We start from the raw sequence: 26196 nt of genomic DNA, 5'->3' as shown, positions 1-26196 counted from the left end.
TTTGAGAAGAGCAACATTTTAAAATTATCTATTTAGATAATTAGCCATTAACTGCCTGGGTGGCTCAGTCGGTTAAGCGTCTGACTTTGACCTAGGTCATGATCTCGTCATTCCCAAGTTCGAGTCCTGCATCCAGCTCTGCGCTGACAGCTCAGAGACTGGAGCCTGTTTCAGATTCTGGGTCTCCCTGTCTCTCTCTCTGCCCCTCCCCCACTCTCACTCTCTTTCTCAAAAATAAATAAAACATTAAAAAAAATAAAATAATCTATTTAGCACTTCTTCCTGAATTAAATATCTCCTTATGTAATGGAAGAGTTCCAAAAGAAGCTCCCAAAAGATAGTTTTACAAATATTAAGTGCTAAAAATACCTTTTAAAACTGAGAAAAACATTTGCTTTGACATGATTCCTAAATTTAAAAGGTTAAAAAAGGTCAGAGTTCAATTATAAAAGTTTTATTTGTTAAAATGGAAAGTTAGAGGCTGTAAGGAAAGATTTTTTTAATGACAGGCATTTACAATTTGTATTTGATACTAATTTTAAGTCAATAGGGGTGACAGAATGAAACTGTAATTGTCATCTTTAGGGGTTCTCAGAGAAAATAACCTAACATACTCAAATCATGCAGAAGAGGAACCACTTTACCACAGCCTAAAGTAAACTATTTTATGACTGGTTAAACAAAATGCGACATATCCATATAACAGAACATCATTTGATAATAAAAAGGAATGAAATGCTGATACATGCTACTACATGGATGAATCTTGAAAACATGCTAACTGAAAAGTCAGTCACAGAGGATCACAAATTATATAGTTCCATTTATAATGAAATGTCCAGAAAAGTCCATACCAACAGAAAATAAATTAGTGGTTGCCTTGAGCTAGGGGTGTGGGGATGGATGGAAGGATTGAGGGGTAACAGCAGTGGGGCATTGGCTTTCTTATTTGACATGATGAACATGTTCTAAAATTGACTGTAGTGATGGTTACACAGCTCTGGGAATATACTACAAGCCACTTAACTGTACAATTTAAATGACTAAAGTGAAGTATATCTCAAAAAAGCTGTGGAAAAATAGGTAACAAATGAAAACAGAAGGGAGAGGTTTTACTTTTTCAAAAGTCAGAAGCAATATTCTGTGAGAAATTAAAGAATTAGACCTAAAAAATGGATATATATATATATATATATATACATATATATATATACACACACACATACACACACACCATGTTCATGAATTAGAAAAGTTTCAGCATTATCAAGATAGAAGTTCTCTCCCAAACTCATATATATATTCAATGTAATTCCAATCAATATCCCAGCAGGCTTTTTTTGTTTTGGTAGCTGATTCCAAAATACACAGAGAGAAAAGCAAAGGATATAAAATAGTAAAGATAATTTTGAAAAGTAACAAATTTGGAGAACTCATGCCATTTGACTTCAAGACTTCCCATTAACCTACAGTAAACAAGCTCTGGTGTAAGAATAGAATGAAATGAGAGTTCAGAGACCCATACATAAATGATTAATTGATTTAAAAAAAAAAAAGTGCCAAAACATTAAATGGGGAAAGCACAATTTGTGAATAAATAGTCCTAAAACAATAAACATCCACATTCTAAAAAATAAATCCCAACCTCGATAACACAACATTAAAAAAAAAATCAACTCAAAACAATGAAAACTAAAGGCAAAACCTAAAACTACAAAACTTCTAGATAACAAAGAGAGAAAATCTTTATAACCTTGGTCCAGGCAAAGATTTCTTAGGACACAAAAAATACAAATCTTGCAAGAAAAAATAGATGAATTAGACTTCATCCAAAATTATAAATTTCTGTTTGAAAGACACTGTTAAGAAAAGAAAAGCTGAGCCACAAGTTGGGAGAAAATATTTGCAAAAAATATATCTGATAAAGCACTTGAATTCAAAATCTACAAAGAATTCTTTTTTTTCATGTTTATTTAGTTTTGAGAGAGACAGAGACAGAGACAGCAGAGACAGAGGATCCCAAGTGGGTTCTGCACTGACAGCAGAGTGCCTGATGTGAGGCTCAAATTCATGAACCATGAGATCATGATCTAAGCCAAAGTCGTAGGCTTAACCAACCAAGCCACCCAGGTACCCCAAGAATTCTCTTTTTCAACTCAATAAGAAAACCAACTGAATTTCTTTAAAAATGGGCAAGAGATTTGACCAGAGACTTCGCCAGGGAAGACAGATGGGTGACACAAGCACATCACAGGTTGGTCATTAGGAAAAAACCAAAACTATATGAAATAGGGCTACACACCCACTAGAATGGATACAATGAAAAGTACTGATAATACCAAGTGCTGGCAAACCTGTGAAGCAATCGGAACTTTCATACATTGCTGGTGGGAATGCCAAATGGGAGGCCTGCTTCAGAAAACCCCAGAAAAGTAATGATACATACACACAAGGACCTGTTCGTGAATGTTCACAGAAGCTTGTTTATGATAGAATACATACAGCAAAATGTTTACATCAGCCTCAAACTGGAAAACCCCCAAAAGTCCAATGAACTAATTCATGGACAAATATGGTATATCCACACAACAGAAAATTAGCACTAAGCATCTCAAAAGCATTATGGTAAGTGAAAGGAGGCCGGTAAAAAAGGATATAATAGAACATGAGAATGGGGGCACCCAGGTGGTTCAGTCAGTTAACTGTCAAACTCTTGATTTAGGCTCAGATCACGATCTCATAGTTTGTGAGATCGAGCCCTGCATCAGGCTCCGAATTGAGCTTGGAGCCTGCTTGGGATTCTTTCTTGCCCTCTTTCTCTGCCCCTCCCCCACTTGCGCGTGCACGCGTGCGCATGCTCTCTCTCCCTCAAAAAATAAATACATACATAAATAAATAAAGGGGAGGAGTGAGATTCCCCCTTAAAAAAAAAAAGAAAAAAGTACATGAGTATGATTCCATCTATAGAACATTCTGGAAAAGGCAGAAATCAGGTCAGCAGTTGCTAGGTGATATGGGTATGAAGATGAGTTTGACTGGGAAAGGGCATGAGGGAACTTTCTGGGGTGACAGAAATGTTCTAAATCTTGATTTTGGTGGTACTAATATAACTACATAGATTTGTCAAAACTCAATAAAACCATACAATTAAAGACTAAATTTTATATTAATTATACCTCAATAAATCTGACTTTCTAAAAACAAAAGCAGAGGGAGAAAACTGAAAGTGGTATTTCTGAACTACCTTTATCTTCCCTTACTGAAAAATTAATTTCTTTCCCTGCATCCTCTGCTATTGGATGAGTAGATGTGAATGTTAACTTGGGAAGAAGAAGGAAAGTTCCTTCCAGATAGAAACATGGGGGGCTGGGGGGAAGGCCTTTTCAAGTCCCTGTGGATTACATGAAGGAAAGATACAGAGGGAAGACGCAGATATCAGAAATCCAAGACCTCCCCATTTCCTTTTGCATGGATCCTTGGGAATAGGTAGGGGACAGCAATGGAGACAGATGGATGAAAATATTCTGACAGGTATCAGGTACCCTAAAAATATCTGGGCTGGAGATCTACTTCTGGGATATAGTCTAGGGAAAGCTGCAGGCTTCTACTAAAGCCCAGTACTTGGTGTCACAGCAATCCTAATGTGGCTTATGAAGCAACAGCACAGCACTGATTGAGGAAGAACCTGGAAAGATGACCCAAGCACATCAAGGTAGGAATCCAGAAGTTTCTACCTATCTTAGTGAGATAACAAAGTCTGGGTCAAGATAAAGACAACATAGTACAAGGGACTCCATGACTGCAGGCAAACAGTACCCAGGACTATGGGTACAGAGGCCTCTTCAATGCCAAAGAGGATGAATCATCGCCTGCCAGGACCCAGTCCAGATCCTTACAGCAAAGCCTAGTAAAGACAGTCTGGGTCTGAGCTCTCCTCCTTACCTCAATAGTTATGAGTGAGTCCAACCACATACCCAAAGGCCCCTTTTACCTGCACCTAACTCCATGCCTCAGTGGAACCTGGAAGGAAAAGAAACCTGAAATACCACAGTTTCTGAAAGATACTGCTTAAACCAAAGGAGCCCAAGATCTTATTTATTACCAAGTGTTTCTTCCCTCTCCCCCACTTAGTAAAGGTAGAGGGCTTATGAAACAGAGTACATGCGACAGACATACAGAAACGACATTTCCTTGTACACCTGGGAAGTAATGAGCATAATTTTGAAATGTTACTATACAACTGAAACAAGGAAGCTGTCAAAGCTCCAAATCATAAACTATGAAACACATCTATAAACTTTAAATGAGGGAAAAGAACATGCTGAAAACCACCACCAGCCTTCTCAGGCCTCCAGCCACAAACAGATTTCACCAAGAAGCATAATTTGGAACAGCAGATGCAAGGATTCTATTGATGCTATCATCAGATGAGTGAAATCTCAATGGCTTATACTTATAAGCTACTAGGAGAAGCAGGAAATTTGTACATTTTAATACCATAGAAATATAGGAACAGACTGAAGAATTCTTGTTACTGTGCTATGTACACAGTTTATGTGTAATTCTTTAGCCAAGGGGGACTAAAGCTGCAGATATGGGGTGGAAGTGGCATTTCACTGTTACAACACTGAGAAGCTGACATAAAGAACCCACCCTATGCCAAAAACTAATGGGAAGTGAAATCTAGGACAATGGAAATAACAGATTTGATGAGAGGGCATTATAAGCCTAATTAAAGGAAAAGCTGTGGGCTGTCCATGCTTAGACCCAACCACCTACCCCACTGCACATAAATGATGATCAGAAAATAACCAATACTGCATCTTTGCATACAGTTTGCAGAACATACTTTTATCAAGAGGAAAAGGTAAATTAAGAGCATTATAACACAAGAAGAACCACTTGAAGAAACACAGGAAGAGTTCAGATAAATAATTCTGCAAAGTCTCAAAGACGACTGTAGGAAACCTGACTCCTCTTTTAAAAAATGAGCTCAAAGAAGAAAAACAAAGGTTCAAAGAAGAGATCATACAACAACAGAAGGAAATGAAAATCAAGCTGGAAGAACTCAGAAAAAAAATGAAGAGAAAAATAACATTATAAAGATAAAAGCTACTTTAAGAAGCAACCAAAAATAGAATCAATGTGACTAAAAAGAAAGATAAGGGCATGGAGAAATCATATAAAACAGAAAAGACTAGCAATATGAAAACAATTTATAGAGAAAACAACAGATATGAAGGAGGGAGAAATGGGATCCAAAGAATATACAAAATACTTTTTCAGAAAGGCTTACGAAGAAAAACGAATAAATGTAAATTCAAAGATACGATAGGGTAAAACTTTTCAAACTAAATAAAACCTTAAATTTGTAGAATTCTGCTGTTTATGGAACTTTAAAGATAAAGAATGTTTTATGTGTTACTTAGGCAAAAATAAGAAATCATGCACAAGTAAGGAAAAACATCAGGTCAGCCTAATTGCTCGAGGGCAAAATTGAGATATAAGATCACAGAGCAGTTTGGTATAAGTACTAAAAAAGAAAACGTTGCCCCCAATTTTATACCCAGCCAAGATGTCCTTATATCACAGAAACACATCTTGTAGCCTGTAAGAGAACTTAGAAACCCTTCTTTAAAAAAGGGCATATCTATATATTGATATGAAATTTTCCCAAGAAAATACAGAATAGCATATACAGTGTGCTATCATTTGTTAAGAAAAAAAAAAAACCTTTGAAATGTGTGGTTTTATTATTTTTTTAATGTAAAGAATATCTCTAGACAAATATATAAGAGGAGTGGGAGGGGTTGAAGGACAGAGATAGAAGGGAGGCTTGCTTTTTACTGCAAATCTATTCATATTTTTAAGTTTTCCTCTTTATTTATATTATATACTAAACACTTTAAAAGTGAGGAGAAGTATAAGTGCCTATTTTTCCTCTCTCATAGCACCATAAAGTCAATATTTACTTTATACCTTTCACTAACAGGCACGTAACACATAGTAGCTGCTCATTTAAAACTTCATTTTAGTTAACATAGCAATACTCATTTTAATTTCTCTGGTCATAAATTTATGGATTTCATCTACCAAACCCAATTGTACAGTGTATTTTGGACATTGTCTCTGTATCAACTCTTCCTTATCTGAAAATGAGGGACCTGAAGGAGCAACGCTGAAAATCTCTTTGAGGCTAAAATTCTATGGTTTTATGGTTGCAAAGTTCTTTTTTTAAGATACATTTAGACAGTTAATTTCAGATATGGCTAATTCTTTTTTTTTTCTTTTTTTTTTAAGTTTTTTTTTTTCAACGTTTATTTATTTTTGGGACAGAGAGAGACAAAGCATGAACGGGGGAGGAGCAGAGAGAGAGGGAGACACAGAATCGGAAACAGGCTCCAGGCTCTGAGCCATCAGCCCAGAGCCTGACGCAGGGCTCGAACTCCCGGACCGCGAGATCGTGACCTGGCTGAAGTCGGACGCTTAACCGACCGACTGCGCCACCCAGGCGCCCCCAGATATGGCAAATTCTAATAATTAGAAAGGGATTTTGTTTTGCTTGAGTACCTACGTTTGGGGTTGGAAGGTTTTAAGATCTTTCCCTTGACAAACAAAAGCTAACAAATTAAGTCAAATTCGGTGTGGGTATTAAAAAAACAAATAGACCAACTGTAAAATGACAAATGACATAATACTCTGAGGCTCAAATAAAATTTCACACCTTTCAAGGCAGATAATATTGTGGACATGTTCTAGCACTATGAAAACACTAGAATATTCTAAATTATTTTAAAACTCTATTTAAAAAACAACCAAAGGGGTGCCTGGGTGGCTCAGTCGGTTGGGCGTCCGACTTCAGCTCAGGTCATGATCTCACAGTCTGTGAGTTCGAGCCCCATGTCGGGCTCTGTGCTGACAGCTCAGAGCCTGGAGCCTACTTCGGGTTCTGTGTCTCCCTCTCTCTCTGCTCCTGGCCTGCTCATGCTCTGTCTCTCTCTCTCTCTCAAAAATAAATAAAAACATTAAAAATAAATAAAAATAAAAATAAAAATAAAAAACAACCCAAAGACGCCAAATCTCAGTTTAGAAACACTAACTCAGACATAAAGATTTCATGTTTTTAGAGTAAACAGACCTAGGACTCAAGTGCACCAAATTTACATTAATTATCATATTAATTCTGACCCACACTTTTGGCAGATGACCTCCTCTTTGCTTTACCAAAATTGAAGCCACAAGACGTAAGTCCTCTTATTTTTTGGCATCATCAACTATTTTCTTTCCTTTACTGAGATCTCACATACCAGCACGTACAGGACTTCCACATTTCCACAGATGTATACTTGACCCACTTGAACCACCAAACTTCTTCTCTCCTTTTCTCTGACAGGTTCTAGAGCAAGTACTCTGCTCCCAATTTCCTACCATGTAACTTTTTCCATTAACCTTCTACAATCTGGCTGCTAAAACTATATTCTGAAAGGCCACAAATCTTCAGCAATTGTATACTCTCTTCTTAATTCTTATTACTCTTCTGGAAGGAAGAGCACTCAAAGGAGGTGATCTTTAAGCTAAGAGCTGAAAAGTGAGTAGAAATCAGTTGGTAGCAGTGAGTGAGTGGGTGTGTAGGTGGGTGGGACTATCCAGAGGAAATATCCCAGAGGGACTCTCACGTAAAAAGAAAATCCCAGAGGCAAGAAAGAGCTTGGTTCATATGAAATCAGTGTGTGGAGCACAGAAAACAAAGGTGAGCATAGTACCCAGATAGAGCGGGAGCAGTGGGAAGCACTAAAGGATTCCAATGGGAGAGTAACACCATCAATTTTTATTTTTAAAAGATCAGTCTGGCTACAGCCTGAAGAATGAATCAGATGAAGCAAAAAAGAAAATGGTGACCAGGACTAGATTCTTGGCAGTGGGAAAAGTGGGATACTCAGGAATAGCATTAACTGGAAAAGGAAAGTGAAAAGTATGAATACAGAGGTCATGAAATACAGAGGTCACTAAAGAAAAAGGAAAGGGATGAGCTTATCAGAAAAACAGCACAACTGCCACCTGGTGTCGGCTGCTCAGCCACAGTGGGCAATATGCACATGGAATGATATGAATCTGCCCTTGGCATGTGGTTTTGCCCAGCAACGCCCATGTACTTTGCCTGATGCAGGCATTAAGAAGGTGGGTGGATGGGTTCATCCAAGTTTAGGAATGATGGAAGAATTAAAGGGGTTGAGGAAGTTAAGGGTATTTGCAAGCGAATTACTACGGCCAGGGTATCCAAGCTGGATAAAGGATGGAAAAACACAGGGAGGGGAGAAAAACTAAAAGGACTAATGGTTGTATTGAGGCAGAGAGACCATAACCTGGTTGCTAGCCTTCAAATGCAGGGAAAGGAGCTTAGAGGTTGCCAAGACAGAGGGGAGGTAGTGATGAAGCCAGGTTATGTGAACTTCAAAGAACAAGGATTTTCTAAGAAGGAGGGGACTGTGGTCTAGAATGGTACTAGGGGAAAAAAACAGTCTCGCTTCCCACCTCAGAGGTGCATGTGGTATGGAAGAAAAACCACCAGGTTTCTGTGAAGGCAAGTAAGTGGCAGAATGTTCCAAGAATGTCTGGAGATACAGGGCAGTTTGTTGATAACAAAGCAAGAGATACAGAGGCTACCATGGAAAGGGTTGAATGGGAGAGGAGAGATCATATCGAAAAGCATGGATGACTGGAGAGGCTTTCAAACAGCCCCACTTCCCTCCATCCTCACACAACCACCTTACCTGCACCTGCCACTGCCTCTCACCTGGGCTCCTGCAACAGACTAGTCAGTCTTCCACACCCCCCGACTGGTTCCCTCACTATAGTGCAGAGTAGTCTCTTGTAAACATAAAGCTGATCATGTACAAAATCAGAGAGAAAGGGGAAATAAAAAGAGAGTGAGAATGACCAAATAAAGGTCCTGCCAGCTTTTGAAAAGTGCAAACTTCAAAAAAGATGTGTAATACTGCAATCTTGAGTATGAGAACATCATATGTCTCAGTGTTCTGGAATCATTTAAAGATTACATTCTATTTAAAGTATCTATAGTTTGGGGCACCTGGATGGCTCAGTCAGTTAAGCATCCGACTCTTGGTTTCGGCTCAGGTTATGATCTCACAGTTTCATGAGTTCAAGCCCTGCGTCTGGCTCTGCACTGGCAGCAAGAAGCCTGCTTGGGATCCTCTGTCCCTACCCCACCCCCACCTCCTCTCTCTCTCTGCCCCTCCCCTGCTCACGCTCTCTCTCAACATAAATAAATAAGCTTTAAAAATATATTGATATTTTAAGATCAAATTAAACAAAGCAAGGCTATGGTAGATAGAATTCATGAAATGCATTTTAAGACACACTGTTTTCTGCAAAGTTTTCCCCACCTACAGAGGATTAGTTAAGTTGTTCATAAGAATATTTATGATGTTTAAAACATCACTCCAAAACATGATTTCCTTCCTATTTCAAGAAAGTATTTTCTCATATTTAACAATCTGCTGGTAACTTTGTATTCCATTAAAAGCATTTAACTGCATTTATGGTACAAATAATGTTGATGTGGAATATTTTCCATGAGTTGTTTGGAACATTCAGTTTTCCTATCTACGTAATCATAGGGGAAAAAAGAAAGTACACACCCAAAATTAATTTGACATTTGAGAGAGATTACTTACATCCTTTGCCATTAAAAAACAAAAAAAAAGCACTTCCTCAGAGGTGCCTCATGACACAACTATTATAGCTTCTATTGCAGTAGGCACCTGTTAAACACATTTTTTTCAATAGTAGGAATGTAAAACTTACAAAACAAAATATTTGCCAAAATTTTTTTCCAAAAATAATAAAAATTGGGGAAGATACAGGCTATAAAAAGTGTGTCTGATTCACCATACAATTCTTCTATTCTGTTATACACAAATTTTAAATGTTTTGTCATCAAATGTTAAGATTAGCATTGTGCAGAATTAGATGTCAGATAAAAATCAAGGTATTCATTCCACTATTTAAAAAAAGACTTCAATCATATATTTTGTTTCTATTTCTGAAGGCAGTATGAAGGATAAAAAAGATTTGTTGATCACACTATAACTAATTATCAGAAAGGAATGACTAGTGTCTGCCTAGTTAATAGGCTTTCATAGCATATCTTAAAAATTACGAGTCTGCACAAAATGTGGAAAAAGATCTGTGGTTTTCTGATTTGACTATCAGGCTGGAAAAGATCCTAGAAAAATATATTCCAACTCAACCCTCTCCGCCTGTTCCTGCACATATAAGGAAATTAAAGAACCATATAAATTATGTAGGCAAGAGAAGCCATTATCTTGCAATTCTCAGAGTATTTCACTGAAATCCACACGTCAAAAGCAAAAGTAACACATGTAATCTAAATATTAAGGTACAATCCTTGCATGTAGCAAACACTCACTGCTTATTTGTACCTTCAAAGACTATTCTAAAGATGCCTACTGATTCTTTTTAGTTCTTATCTCATAATTACTGCTAACAAAAATACAGTTATTCACTGTATATTAAATCAATGAAGTATATCCAACACTTCCCAATAACAAAGGAATCTGTAGGCCATGCAGTTAATTACACTGGGATATTACCACCATCTACCATCATTATAGTTCACTGACTCCTACATACAGTGCTGCTGAACATATGAAACACAAATAAGGTTTCTAAAAAAATTCTGAATACGTTGCCAATAAGAAGCATATTAATTCTCCTAAAATTTAGATCTCATAATTTTGCTAAGTCACTTGCTTCAATGTTAACTTCTCAGGTAAAACATGAAAAATAACTCAAACATTTTTATTCAATTATAATAACGATTCCTAACATTTTAGTAGAAAGTATAGCAAATCTTAATACAGATCTTAAAATGACACAAAAAATGTAGGTATTCATGGGGTGCCTGGGCGTTTCAGTCAGTTAAGCATCTGACTCTTGATTTCAACTCAGGTCATGATCTCATGGTTGGTGAGACTGGGCCCTACATAGCACTCTGCACTGACAGTCTGCTGACATCTCTGTTTGGGATTCTCTCTCCTTCTTTCTCTGCCCCTCCCCTGCTTGTGCTCTCCTCTCACAATAAATAAAATGTTATTTTTTTAAGTTAGCATTAAAAAAAGGGTAGATATTCTTTATCCTGCTCTCCTATTTCCTAAAATATTATTCCAAAATATAGTTGTGATACCTCTACTGCCCTTCCATGGAGGAGATGAGATGCTTGCTTTCTGAAAACAAAAGGAGATAACCATTTTTCATAAGTTTCTTCTTTATCACTATCACCTTGGAAACAGTCTTTTATTTCTGTCCCAAAGAGATATGTAATAATGACAAAAACATCAAAAAGGATTAAACATAATGATGGTGAAGATCTGTTAATCTGTCACAAAGGATTATATTAAATATGCATGTGTTATAAATGTAATTAAATATATCTCAAAGGATGTGAATTGCAATAACAAATTTTAGGTACTGGTCTACAATCAGCCAGGTTGACTAGTTTCCCTTTAATTATCGCCTCATTAATTGATCAGTAACAACTGTAATTTCAGTTGTATGGTTTAAAAAAATCCTACATTATTTTGCCCACACTTTAATTATAGTAGTAGTTTCTTTTCGATTGGTGTGATAAGGTCATTCTCTGAAGGCAATACTGTAAATTATGTCACAGCTTAATGAATAACTCAAGGTAGATGAATTTAACATAAGGAGCAAGTGAAACTGCCTTTACTTCTCCTACCAAACCTACCAAATCATGGTGGAATCCTATGTTTTCTATGTGGTATTGTCATCAATAGTCAATATGCCTGTAAATGAACCTCAGGTTCAGAAGCTGCCTAATTATTCATGTCTCCATGCCCTCAAATGTTAACTCTATGCTGGAGGAATAAGGCAAGCACTCAGAACAGTACCAGGCATGTAATAAGCCCTCAGCAAATGCTGGCTGTTGGCAGAAGTTCAATGCAGTGATACTATGTCCTCCTCCCACAGTAATAATTATTCTGGATCCATTTTTCAACATACCTACTTTTGTTTGTTCTTCCATTAATACCTCCTCCTCCTCCAAGTCCTCCTTTCTTTTTTTTTTTTTTTTTTTTTTTTTTAAGAGAGAGCACGCAGTCAGGGAAAAGGGTCAGAGGGAGAGAGAATCTCAAGCAGGCTCCATGCTCAGTGCAGAGCCTGACTTGGGGATAGACCACACGACCTTGGAATCATGACCTGAGCCAAAAATCAAGAGTCAGACGCTCAACCACCCCTCATTTTTATCTTTTTAAATTTTATCTGATTTCTATTAGCATCTCTTTTGCTTTTCCTGTGTATTTCACTCCCACGTCCCCCTGTCCCCCGCAACAAAAACCTTAGCTGCTGGCTCACCCACACAGGACCTATGTGGGCTACAGGACTTGCACAGTAGTGTCTAAGTCCTCCTTCCCCTAAATTCCCATGCACTTCATCTGCAACACGCTATTTCCTAACCATCTTATCTACCTGTGACTATTTAGCATTCTAGTTCTACCCTTAGACACGAGTTTGCCCTAATAGCTCATTTCTCTGGGCCAGCAACAAATATATTTGACATTCTATTTTCTATGTTCCTACCTACCGAGGATTACCCCCCAGTTCTGCACTCTCTTCTCAGCTTCTGTGGCCATCGGTGATATGATTTCTAATACATATACGAAGATATTTATTATCTCTCTCTTATACTGCAATATCAACAACATAAACTTGGTAGTTTTATGTTTGAATATTAAAACTGTAGTAGCAAATTTACTGCCAAAAGAATCACTATATATAGTTTATGTCCTTAGAACTTCTCACGAATTGCAAATCTAATAACAATGCTTTCTAAGCATGAACAAAAAAACCTTTTTTTTTTTTTTTTTTTGGTCATGGTGAGAAGTGAGATACAGGAATTGGTGCCCAAAAACTACTCACCAAATCCATCCAGTGAATAAAGTAAAGTAACAACCAGCCTTTTATTCTGTAAGTCCCAATTGTATCTCAGGAAAAACCCTAGTAAAAATCTATCAACTTGATCACAATTTTTAAGAAAACACACTTGGAAAGAGTCACTAAGTTAGCTTCTCAGCTCTATAAACCACTAATATAACCCAACTAGTAAGAATTAGGGTTTATGGAGTTACCAGTATTTTTTCATTGCTTCTAACACGAAATAGAAAAATACATAGTGCAATCAATTTCCATCATTCTAATGAATGATCTGTTCCTTTTTTGTGAAGTAATTTCAAATGTACATAAAAATTACAGCAATTGTACATCAAGCTCAGATTCCCTACTTGTTAATAACTTTTGACAGTTAATATTTTTTGCCAGTTATGACGTCCTATAGCCCCCTTAATAGTGCAACTGCAATGGGGCGCCTGGGTGGCTCAGTCTGACTACAGCTCAGGTCATGATCTCATGGTTCATGAGTTCAAGCCCCACATCAGGCTCAAGGCCATGGAGCCTGCTTTGGATTCTGTGTCTCCCTCTCTCTCTCTGCCCCTCCCCTGCTCTCTCTCTCTCTCGGAAAATGAATAAAACATTAAAAAAATTAAAAACAAAATAGTGCAGTGCGTTCCCAAGTACAAGGATGCCCTCTGTACAGTACAACCCAGCAAAATCAGGGAGTTTAATATGGACCCAATAGTACCATTGAAACCACAAGCCCTACTCAAATATCCAGAAATTGACCCAATAATGCCCTTTAACCTTTAAGGTATGTCCAAGATTTAATTTATGCTCCTGCATTTAGCTGTCATGTCTCTTTGGTCTCTGTCCATCTGGACCAGTTTCTTAATTCTGCCTTATCTTTCATGACCTTGACCCTTTGGAAGAAATAGACCAGTTACTTGGTAGAGTATCCCTGAATTTGGAAGAAGGTTTCCTCATGATTATGCATTTTTACCAGGAACAATATAGCAGTGATACTGTGCTTTCTTCAGCATCATACCATGGTGTCAAGTGTCCCACAACAACAAGGTGTTGCCCACTGTAACATTAAATACTAAGTAACTCCATCTAAATCTGTTTCTGTATCTACGTATAAAAAACCATGAGATCACACTGATCCCTCCAACTCCTATCCAATACCACCAGGTACATTCTAGCCTTCCTCTGTGCTATATTTGTCACTCTCTGACAGTGAGAAACCTGCCTTCCATTATCCACCTAAAGAACAAGTCTGCTACTTGTTTTCTCTGCCCAACATTCATATATACGTATCATCTTCCTTACATATATTTTACAATATATATTAGAAAAAGAATGTGATAGTGCTTTAATTTAAAAAGGTGAAGTGATTTGACACTAATGTGAATTTCAAAAGAAATAGGTTTCTTTTTGGAGAAAAAAATGAACTGTGAATTAGATGATCAGTGTACAAGGGCTTGGGAATTGGGACACTGGAAGATGTGCAACTCAACAAACTAAAAAAAATTTTTAAATAAAGATGAATTGATAGCATGTGTCGTACGTGCTTTAAAATACTCCAGAAATTTCTGAAAAGTGAGCAGAGATAAAACAAGGATAGCACATGATATTCATTATACTTTTCTTTCAGTTTCATGTATACTTTAGGTTTTTCCACAGTCAAAAGTCTAAAAACACAGACTATCAGGTCAGGCCAACTATTTGGACAGTCATACTTGGTACCAAAGAATTCCAGTCCCTACTCTTGATTAAGTATCAAGCCAAGGTGGTCACAAGCAGAGATGGTTTACAGACTGAGTCACAGCACAAGTGGCCTTGACAGAAGCAGACTCGTTCTAAAAGATATTCCGTTTACTAAGTTTTGCTTTTTTAACCCTTTCTCCTCCCACTGTTGCTGATTTCTCTCCAGTCTATCTGCCCAAATTCTCTTATCAGCCACTAAGTCAAATACAAACTCTTTTCCTCTTAGCAACCCATTCAAATAGAAAACCTTCCCAAGGCCCTATCAGCATTTAACAATTCTATTTACTTTCACTGACCAGTTAAAGATGTGGCTTTTATCTTACAAGTTTTCCCAGCTCAAAATCTTTCTTGGCCTCTGGTTGCTTACCAAATAAAATGTTAACTTCTCAAAGTGGCCCTCAAGGTCCTCTATACTTAATGGTCTTGATCCAGCAACCTATCATTCTGACTTGTCTTCCCTCTTTCTCTTCCATTTAACAAATGTGCACAGGCCCTATTCCAGGAACTCAGCCTAATAGACTTCTACCATCCATTCTTCATTACCTGCTCCATATGCTATTTGCTGCATCAAGTTTGCTCTTGACTTTCTGCCTTATCCCTCTCAAGCCAACTGTACCACCTCTAGTCCTCTGCTCTATTGGATGGAATCTTCCCTTTCTTTGAATTTCTGTAACATTCTGTACCTCTATGCACTTATCAAATTATGCCTTATATTACAGATCAGTATTGATCTCAAAACCTCCCAACTAAACCGGAAGCTCATGAGTGCAGATTAGTGCCTTATTCTTTCATGTGTCTTATTCTTTCTTTCATGTGCCTCATGAAGAGCTTAACACAGTGCTTTGATGTTGAAGACTGAAGGATCTTTGATAAATATCTATTGTATTAAAAATAAAAATTATCAAATTCAGTGAGAGAAAACCTAACTTTATTTATTTGTAACTTTTATTATAACTTCTGTTCATTTTTTCATAGCTAAAAAGCTAACAAAGCTATGTTTACAATTGACACAACATAAAGCAGACAAAAGCATAATGACGTGCTCTCATAGTCTTAATGCATGTTATTCAAATAAGTAGCTTTTATCTTAGATTGTTGACCAATGAAAATATAGTTCTAATTTAAAACTCCCCACAGCAGCTTTTGGTAAGACTAATAAAGTAACTTTATGTAAGAGTATTTTTAGTCATAATGTCCTGTGAACTGTTGGTAATACGTGTACTTAAAAATCCACATGTGCTTAGAGTAGCAGATTAAAGTTATTCCAACTATATAAAAAAACCTCCATTAAGCCCTTTTAGGATATAAAATCTACACAGGATCTAATATATCAAAGATGAACACCCCCACACACACACATGCACGCATATTTAACATAGCTCATTTATAGAAAGAGAGAAAGAAAGAATTTCAAAACAAATTTAAAATGCCACTTAAAATTCTATCCCATTTCTAGGGTTTCACTTTCATGTCCACACAAATAAAATTATCTATTCAAATTGTTAGATAAACCCTTTTCATTCTGATTGCTGCGAACAAAGGAAGACCATTCTATTATTTCTAAAACTATGCTTCCAAACCAAAAGGAGATGAAAACTGGCACTTTTCCAGGAGCCTTGGAAAGGGTCATGGCTAATGTAATATATCAGTTTGGGTAGCAGTTACCAGAGATAATACACCGATCATGGCCAAAGAGAAAGCTAACAAGGAAAGGGAAGAGTGGACACCAACAAAGAATAGCATAAGGAATTAATGAGCAAACTGCATTCATGCCTAAAGACCTATTTCAGATACAAACTGAAACAGAAATAGTGAAAATTTCACATTTTAATTTCTTAGAAAGCTATAAAAAATTCTGAACTATTTCAGGCAATGCTACTTTGAAATAAGGGTCAACTCCTATCAATTTCCAGAATAGACAAGAAGCATGGAAAAAGTCACAATAGTGTAAAAGATCTTGGTTTCTCCATGTTTTACTAGCCAAGGATTGACATTACAAACACCTAAAAACTTTATTACCTGATCATAATAAATCCCAAATAGACTTGGATCAACAGCAGAGTACAAAATTTACATCAACTACTCATCTAAGTAATAACCAGCAGACAGAAGGAAGGGATATAGTAACTGTTTGCAGCACTGAACTTTCCAGCAAGAGCCTTGAGTAACCATCCCTCCTCCCTAGATACCCCTTTGCAAAAGGGCCTTTTGAACTAAAGAAGACTTGATTTTATTTTTAACACAGGTAATTCTAAATTATTTGGGGATGGGGAGTGGACTAAAAACACACAGAAATACCCACATGAACAAACATAAGCTAAACAATACAGTCATACCCTCTCCTAACTCAGCTAAAAAAAATGTTACATTAATGGAAAATACTTCTACTGAAGAAAAACATTATTATCTCTAGAGCAAAAAAGCTAATATCAATCATTACACAATACCTAAAATTGTTAACCCTTCTAGGAGGGGTGATACTCAGAACAGGCATAAAGATCCAGCTCAGTGACTAAAAATTCTACCCAGTCATTCCTTTCAGTTAAGACAGAGTCTTCAGGGGCACCAGGGTGGTTCAGTCGGTTAAGCATCTGACTTCGGCTCAGGTCATGATCTCACAGTTCGTGGGTTCACGAACTCTGTGCTGACAGCTCAGAGCCTGGAGCCTGCTTCGGATTCTGTGTCTACATCTCTCTGCCCCTCGCCCATTCATGCACGCGCGCGTGCTCGCTCGCTCTCTCTCTCTCTCTCTCTCTCTCTCAAAAATAAACACTAAGAAAGTGTCTTTAAAAAGCTCCTATTAAAATCTACACTGCCTAGGGGCGCCTGGGTGGCACAGTCGGTTAAGCGTTCGACTTCAGCCAGGTCACGATCTCGCGGTCCGTGAGTTCGAGCCCCGCATCAGGCTCTGGGCTGATGGCTCGGAGCCTGGAGCCTGTTTCTGATTCTGTGTCTCCCTCTCTCTCTGACCCTCCCCCGTTCATGCTCTGTCTCTCTCTGTCCCAAAAATAAATAAACGTTGAAAAAAAAAATTAAAATCTACACTGCCTAGAAATTAACTCATTTGTACACGATCACATAGATGAGCTCACTAGGTTATGTAACTCTCACTTTAAAGGAGTCATTTTTGATAGAAGGAACTAGGAAAATTTTTAAAAAGCAGGTACTTGTGGGGACCTGGGTGGCTCAATCTGTTAAGCATCAGACTCTTGGTTTTGGCTCAGGTCATAATCTCACAGTTTCATGGGTTCAGATTCTGCATCTGGCTCTGCACTGGCAGCATGGGGCCTGCTAGGGATTCTCCCTCTCTCTCTGCCCCTCCCCTGCTGGTGCTCTCTCTCTCAAACTGGATAAACTTAAAAAAAAAAAGCGGGGGGAGGAGAGGCGGTGCAGGCACTAGGAAGGAACTGGTAAGTATAAAAGACCTTATAAAAGTAGGGGGAGAGAAGGTGCCTGCCCTGGGTGGCTCCATTGGATGGGTGTCCGACTTTGGCTCAGGTCATGATCTCACGCTCTGGTCTGTGAGTTCGAGACCCACCGTCGGGCTCTGTGCTGACAGCTCAGAGCCTGGAGCCTGCTTCGGATTCTGTGTCTCCCTGTCTCTCTGCACCTTCCCCACTTGCACTTTGTCTCTCTCTCTCTCATAAAAATAAATAAACATTAAAAAAAAAAAGTAGGGGGTAAGGTCATGGAGCATATTACACAAACAAAACAACAACCCTTCTGTTGGGGAAAGTTCGACATAAACAGCAAGAATAGTTTAACAACCTCTATATTTCCATCACCCCAGTTCAAAACTTAACCACTTAAAGCCAATCTTGTCTCACCTATATCCCCATTGATTCCCCCAACCTGCTCTGTGACTATTCAGAAGCAAATCTTAGACTTCTTGTTCTTTCATCCATAAATTCAATTAATATATTTTCTTAAGTTTAAGCCTAAAGTGCTATGACATGCACCAAGCTTTTGGCAACAAATCAATCAAAAAATTAATATTCAGGAACAGTAGTTATCTCCTTTTTCTTCAGCACATATACTTTGGTTTCTCTGAGCCTGAGAGGGGCGGGAGGAGGTGGAAAGAGGCAGTGGAGCAGGCAGCTGTAAAAGGTTACCTGAAAAATAATCAGTAATCACACACACTGCATATTGTGCCTTCTATAATTTCTATTCATTGAAGGATGAGGTCAGAATGAAGTGTTCCTGTTAGTCTGGGTCACAAAAGTAATTCAAGATGCATATAAAAATGCTTATTATCATTCAAGTTCTCTAAACCCATTCAACCATTCAGCCCTTTGCTTTCTGATAAGACTGCCAACAACTATGCCAATTAGTGTCAATTGCGATGTTAGATTTTATAGCATCCGCACCTGCCTGCCAGTTAGCTTAGTGGGCAGAAAGAAGGAACCGATGGTTACAAGTTTCAGCAACTTGAAACTCTGTTTCTTCATTAACATTAGGCAAGTCTACAAATTCACCAATTGGTGGTGTTGTTTTTTTTTTTTTTTTTTTTTTTTTTTTGCAGATCAGTTTCTACAGAGGCTTTCTTAATTTTTGGAAGGAAGGCAGGTTTAGCCATTATATTTTAAACTACAACAAAAATAATAATTTTTTAAAAACCTGAAGTTTCATAACTAGAGAAAAATCTAATCTAAAATAAATTTGGTGGATTATATATTTACTTCAAAGTTTCACAAATGCTAAATTTATGCGTTTCATTTAAACACATTATTAAAAAAAACCCACCTATTCATATTTTGAATGAGATGTTTCTCACTTTAGACCAAGATTTTTGATTAAAATTCGTCTTTTAGAATTTGCCAAATATTAAAGCACATATATACAAAAGAGCAAAGTGTAATTAACATGGAAGGAATCAGGGGTGCCTGGGTGGCTGAGTCAGTTAAGCATCTGATTTCCACTCAGGTCATGATCTCACAGCTCGTGGGTTCGAGCCCTGCGTCGGGCTCGGTGCTGATGGCTCAGAGCCTGGAGCCTGCTTCAGATTCTGTCTCCCTCGCTCTCTGCCCTTCCCCCACTCACACTCTGCCTCTCAAAAATAAATAAACATTAAAAAAAATTAAACATGGAAGGAATCATGAACATCTGAAATTTGGTATTATATATCATCATATTAAGGTGTATATTTCATCTTTCCTTTTTAAATTTTAATTATTCATAATTAAAATTCATGCAGTACTTCTGAAATATCCAGAACAAAATACAATCGTTCTTTTATCCTGAAATCAAAATGCTTCACTTTGGTTTGTTATAATTAATAACATAGTATTTTTTTTTTTAATTTCACAACTGAAGCAAATTGCATGTAGCTGATGAGAGCTACTGGAAGTAATATAGTGGTTAAAGACAAAGTGCATTACTAAAGAGAAATAAAAATTGCATGTCAATATCTAAAAGTATGGGAGATGTATATAGTGCAGCACATTCTATCTAGTGTCATTACTTAAATTGCTACTTTTCCTCGACAATCTATTCTCCAGCTCTAGCAAGTAGAATAAATGGTAATTTTACCTGCCAAATTTGGCACAAAAAGGGACAAGCAACTTCATTAACAGAACAATGCTTTCAATATGATTTTTTTCCTTTTTCCACCCAGTGCCAAACAGTAGAACAATTCAAATCAAGAAATCTAAGCAAAATTACCTCTTCTTGTTGAAGTTCACATGCTTGAATAAGCAAATGATACACACAGAATGCTAGCAGGAATATCCTCCCCGTAAGTCAGTGTATTTCTTGTACTGCGGCTTAATTCCAAGCTGGTATGCTGTACTCAACAAAAAGAAAATACCTCCCCACAGGGGTAAAATTCTCAAGGTGTGGTGCGATATGGATATGTGATAATTCAAAACCCAATGGAATAGATGAAACCTAGAAGACATGGCTTAAACTTCTGGTTAAGAGCTCCATTAATGCACCTAAACCAGCAGGATGGACTTAAACAGAACAGATTTACCAATCTTTGATAAACTGACGGAATACCACATCCACTACCAGCAATCTTGCCGAGCACCAACGGCTCTCACACTTCCTTTGTGTTTTTAGCAGCTGGCTATAAACCAAATCATATATTCTTCTAAACTCTGTTTCAAATCTGATCATAAAAACAATAAACAACAACTCTTCTATTAATAATGCTGGAGATACAGTCAAGCTAGCTCTTAAGTGACCATTACTAGATTTTAAAAGCTAAACATAAGCACTTTTTGTCCAAGTGGGTAAATTTGGTAGCTGTACACAAATTTGTCTGTGGTTATTTACAACAGGGCATGTGCTATGTTTAATCGCCAGCTGATTTCCTTACTCTTGTTCCATATGGCAACCATGCATCGCACATGTAAACACAGTCAGTGGTTTTTGTAAAAAGCCAAGTAACAAAATGGGGCAACAGCAGTATATACCCACCATCATACCAGCATAATAGATATGGCTAAGCGCAAATATATCCATGCAGAGCCTTACCCAAAGTCACTGCACTAAATTTTAAAATTTCAAGCAAGATCTGTATTTTTTTTTTTTTGAGATTCAAACACTGAGAAACAAAAGACATGGCTTATTTTATAATTTCCTTCTTAGAAATAAGATGAAGTAAAAAAAAAGAAAACAATGAATCAGAACAGACATTCCAATGGTGAGAATACCCCGATTATGAATGCCCCCTGGTTTTCTTCATAGCTAACTTTTGTCACTTGTTCACAAAAATTAGTCTAAACAAAAGGGAACATGCACTGAGTGCCTAACATCAATCAGATATTTTAATAAACACTAAACTCACTGAATTCTCAGAGCATTCCTACAACAGAGAGGTATTTAATCACATTTTAAAAATGACAAATCTGAGGCTCAGAGAAGTTAAAATAACTGCTCAAGGCTCCACAACTAGCAAAGTAGCATATCCAAACTCAGGCTGATCTGATTACACATCAACTGAGCCAACTTAGATATTTGTAGATAAATTCATGTGTAGGGAAAATCCAACAGCAAGGGTTGATTTTTTTTTTTTTTTTTTTGCAAAAATGGTCAGTATACAGTTGGTATGGTAATTCCATGATGCCTGGAGTTGTTGGTTTGGTTTTTTTTTTTAATGTTTGTTTGTTTTTGAGAGAGAGAGAGAGCAGGAGAGGGGCAGAGAGAGAGAGAAGCAAATGATCTGAAGCAGGCTCCACACTGCATGGAGAACCCTGCATGGAGCTCAAACACACAAACTGTGAAACCATGACCTGAGCCAAAATTAGTCGCTTAACTGATTGAGCCACCCAGGTGACTCGATGCCTGGAATTTTAAACAGACATCAGTACAGTGTCCATGGAGAAGAAAAGGCTCCACATAGAGAAGGGACAGATTCCCCCAAAGAGACTGATCCCCTCAGCCCTGCACCTAGTAACAGTATAGGCAGGTCTTGCAGTGGGGAAGGGGGAAGTGCAGGCTTCATGGGCTTTCAAACCACAACAGGGTCCTGAGGGGTCATGGGGACAGCAGCCACTGGCTCACCAGGCTCACTTGACAAAATTTCCCAAGATGAAACACCAAGAGGTGAAGTTTACTTCTGTAACTACTCCCCAGGTATTCTGTGGCAGCCTCAAAGAGAGTTTCATAAATCAAATGAATTCTGGGGCACCTGAGGGACTCAGTCAGTTAAGCGGCCAACTCTTGATTTCAGCTCAGGTCATGATCTCATGATTCATGAGTTCAAGTCCCTCACCGGGCTCTGAACTGACAGCTTGGAGCCTGCTTGGGATATTCATTCATTCATTCATTCACTCACTCACTCATTCATTCATTCTCTCCCCCCCCCCCCAGCCCCCTCCCTGCTCAAGTGGGCTCGTGCTTGCGCGCTCTCTTTCTCTCTCAAAATAAACTTTTTTGAAGAAAGCTACTTTAGGTTCTTTTAAAAATCACTTTGTATTTAGGGGTGAGATCATTAAAGGGGCTCACTCTCGAGTGCCAACTACGTGCCAGGCACTATACTAGCAACTTTATGTACACTTGTCTCATTTGATTTTCACAAAACCCTGGAGAACATTAACCCTATGTTATACATGAGGAAAATGAAGGCTTAGAAAAGAGAATAACTTCTGATTTTACAGCCAGCAGTTCCAGGACTGATACATAAACCCGAGTCCATCTGACTTCTGGCCTTTCTGTTTTCCTGAGTACTAGCGCCTACCTCAGCAGCAGCTCAGAGATACTCCATTAATTCCTTCAAGGTTACATAACTGCTAAGTGACTGGTAAAGAGGTGTATCAGTTTTCAAAAAGTGTTGTTTTAAATACAATGTTACACTATAATTCTCCACCACCTGTTTACCTAGCTCCAAACTAAACCTGTTAGTAAATGCTGGCAGGTTTTATAAAGATAATGGAGGAAGAGCATGATTGTCTATGTCCCTATATCCAATGTGACTGATTTCTTTTTTATAAGATGGCCCAGTTTGCAGAATAGAAAACATGATAACTGTAATGTGTTACTTATTAACTCCAAATGTTAGAAATAGGATTCCCTAAAAACTTGTCTTGCAAATTGATATAAAATTCATAATGTTCTGTCCTTTGTATTTGACATTTTATATTTCTACCAAGATTTTGTTTTGTGTGAGAGAGATCTCAAGTGGGGGAGGGGCAGGGGGTGACAGAGGATCCGAAGCGGGCTCTGTGCTGTCATCAGATGTCACATCAAATGATGTGGGGCTTGAACTGACAAACCACGAGATCATGACCTGAGCTGAAGTTGAACACTCAACTGACTGAGCCATCCAGGCATCCCTCTACCAGGATTGTCAGAACATTTGCAGGACATAAAGACTGTGAAACCATGTAACACTGTACTAAGGGCAGAACCATTCAAAGAACACCTTAAATAAATCATATGGATAAAAATTTTAAACATTAGATTTACAAAATTAAATGAAATATTCCTGAGCCATATGTCCATCTATAATTCTCCTAACACCAGGATTTCCCCCAAATAGTCACAAGTCACAAAATGTGTAATAAAGAACACAGAGATCAATTCCCAACAATATTTTGGCCCTTTCAGTGAAATCCCTTTCTGGCTTACGCCAGCATTGCTCAAAACATTTAAAAAAAAAAAACAAAAAACAAAACCGTTTATAAGCCTTCATCAATCTTTTTTTTTCATTATCTTCAGTGGTGGATACATCTCTGACCTTTAGTGTTAGAAACTGGCAGTTATATACAACTACGTCTGATGAATAACATGGAAAAGATCAGTTATGGCTAAGAAACTAGGCAGAAATACAAGCCTGAGATCTACAGATTCTTGGATGGAATCCTGAAACAAGACACCAAAAGAATTTGTGGGACATATTACTATGTATTTTTCAGTGTGATCTGTGGCTATGGGACAATTTTAAGCTTGAATAGTCTAAATTAATTTTCCATAAAAGTAAAAAAGAATAAGTTAAAGAGTACTTTTTTAGGATTTTTTTTAAACAAATCAGGATGTTATAGCAAGAAAAACTTTTAGAGATGCAAACCTGTGCCTATGAGTGAACAGCCCAAAAACCCCCTGAAGCATTTCATCCTAAATACAATGAATGACCAGGATTCTGGGAGGGATCACAAACCCCTGAAATGTAATTAGAACTGTGGGCACAGAAGATAAAAGCTGCCTTGATGATGAAGCATGCCAGACCCTAGGCACACTAGCTGAAAAAAAGAGAAGAAAGAGCATTATTTTCAGGGCAAATCCAAGTAGCTATTCTAATGAAATGTGAAGATTGAGGGATAATTGTTCAAAGACTCCAAATATTACTAGCAGTATATGTTTTTAAAAGTCTATAACCTTACTATGGAGAATATGTTCTGATATTGAAGCATACTAATTTCAATTAATTTTTTAAAGTATTTATTGAAAGCATATCATGAGCCATGCACGGTAGGGAGAGTAAATCAAGATGCAATTACTATTTGAATTATGGCAAGCCTTGTTGGTTGATCTCTATTTTTGCGGTTCATATTATAAGCTTCTGAACCAACTGCCCTATTAACATATTCAGTTACTGGTTTTCACCTTATATACTGGCATTCAAATTTCGGGTTTACAGAATTATTCCACAAGTTTATGCCATAATTTTGGTTCACGTCTCCCGTAAGCAAAATATGCAAACACACGGCTGCCCTAGTAGTCTGACAGAGCAAGATCTATTCCACAGATCTCGGACTTCCCCCAATAACCAGCACTGATACAAAAGGAACCTCGGTGAAGAAAGCTATGTTTTCTTAATAATAACAGTTGTATAAACAGAAGGTCTTCTCAGTTAAAGGGAAACCAACATCAAACAGCAGTAAAACATAGAACCCTAAAGCTCTCTTTCTTTGAAGAAGCCCGTTTGAAGCGAGGTGTTTCTAGTTATGGGTGAATGAAATGAGAATTCAGTTGTAACCAGCGGACACCCAGTCCCAGGAAGGGCTAATTAAATCCATCTGAGAAGCGCGTCTAAAACTGCCTCACACATTTCAAAGGCAGGCACTAGGCTGCCTTCTGCAAAGACATCAAAACCCTCAGTCACGAATGACGCACATTGAGACGCTACGACGATGTTATTTTTATGGACTACAAAGCTCCATAAAAGTAATGTTACAAGTTTACATGATTTCCTTACACAAAAATCAAAGTTAAGGCAGAACATTTTTACTTCTATCTGAAATTTCTTTCTGGCCTCCAACTCTATTTTTGCACGTCTTCTACAGGACCTCAAAAAACAGAGAAGATACATCAATAATATTCAAGTGTTTCAAATATTTGTTGACTGGAAGTAGTTAAAAAGTTAATAAAAAAAATTAGCCATGGTTTGCACAGTTAATTTCTTCCCTAACAACAACAAAAAACCCCAGGACTCTGATGTTACAACTCTTTAGTTAATAAAAGCCAGCAGAAAGAGCTCAAAATTTTAAAAACTTCTTGATTTGGCAAAATATTCCATTGAACAGCCATGATTTGGACTATGAAGTGGTAGAAGAAAGTTACATTCAGAATCAGGAATATTATCCCAGTAGAATAAAGTAGTCTTGGTGTCTACTCTACCAACCCTTTTTAACTATCTGTACTTGGTTATGGTGGGCTCATATACTCATATTGAGCAATCACACCCTTTTCTTAAAGAACACTATTAGATACGATGGTATGCAACAAACTCTAAATAGGAGAAATTCAAGACTTCAAAAGCAATATATATATGTACATATATACAAGTATATATACATATATACATGTGTATATGTATATTTGTGTGTGTATACATATATATAAATACACACACACACACACACACACATATATATATGACACCACCCTCATACTTGCTGAACTGGAATCTCTTCTCCCTGTAGAGAACTCAACAGAAAGAGGACTAGTCCTGAGGAGACCTGAGACTTCTGGCTTTGCTCACCTAATAACCTTGGGTGAGGCACTCAGTCGTCCAGGCTTAATGTGTTCTCCACT

At 37.6% G+C, this 26196-nt stretch overlaps 1 protein-coding gene across 12 annotated transcripts in view; it reads right to left on the bottom strand.

Moving 5' to 3' along the window:
• PCCA (propionyl-CoA carboxylase subunit alpha) overlaps positions 1 to 26196 on the bottom strand; it is a 415541-nt gene that overhangs the window by 96306 nt on the left and 293039 nt on the right. The gene's annotated exons all lie outside the window — the stretch shown is intronic.

Source organism: Felis catus, chromosome A1 (genome assembly GCF_018350175.1).
Source record: "Felis catus isolate Fca126 chromosome A1, F.catus_Fca126_mat1.0, whole genome shotgun sequence".
Taxonomy (NCBI): domain Eukaryota; kingdom Metazoa; phylum Chordata; class Mammalia; order Carnivora; family Felidae; genus Felis; species Felis catus.
The sequence above is the reverse complement of the archived record's forward strand: the minus strand, read 5'-3'. Positions and strand labels throughout refer to the sequence as shown.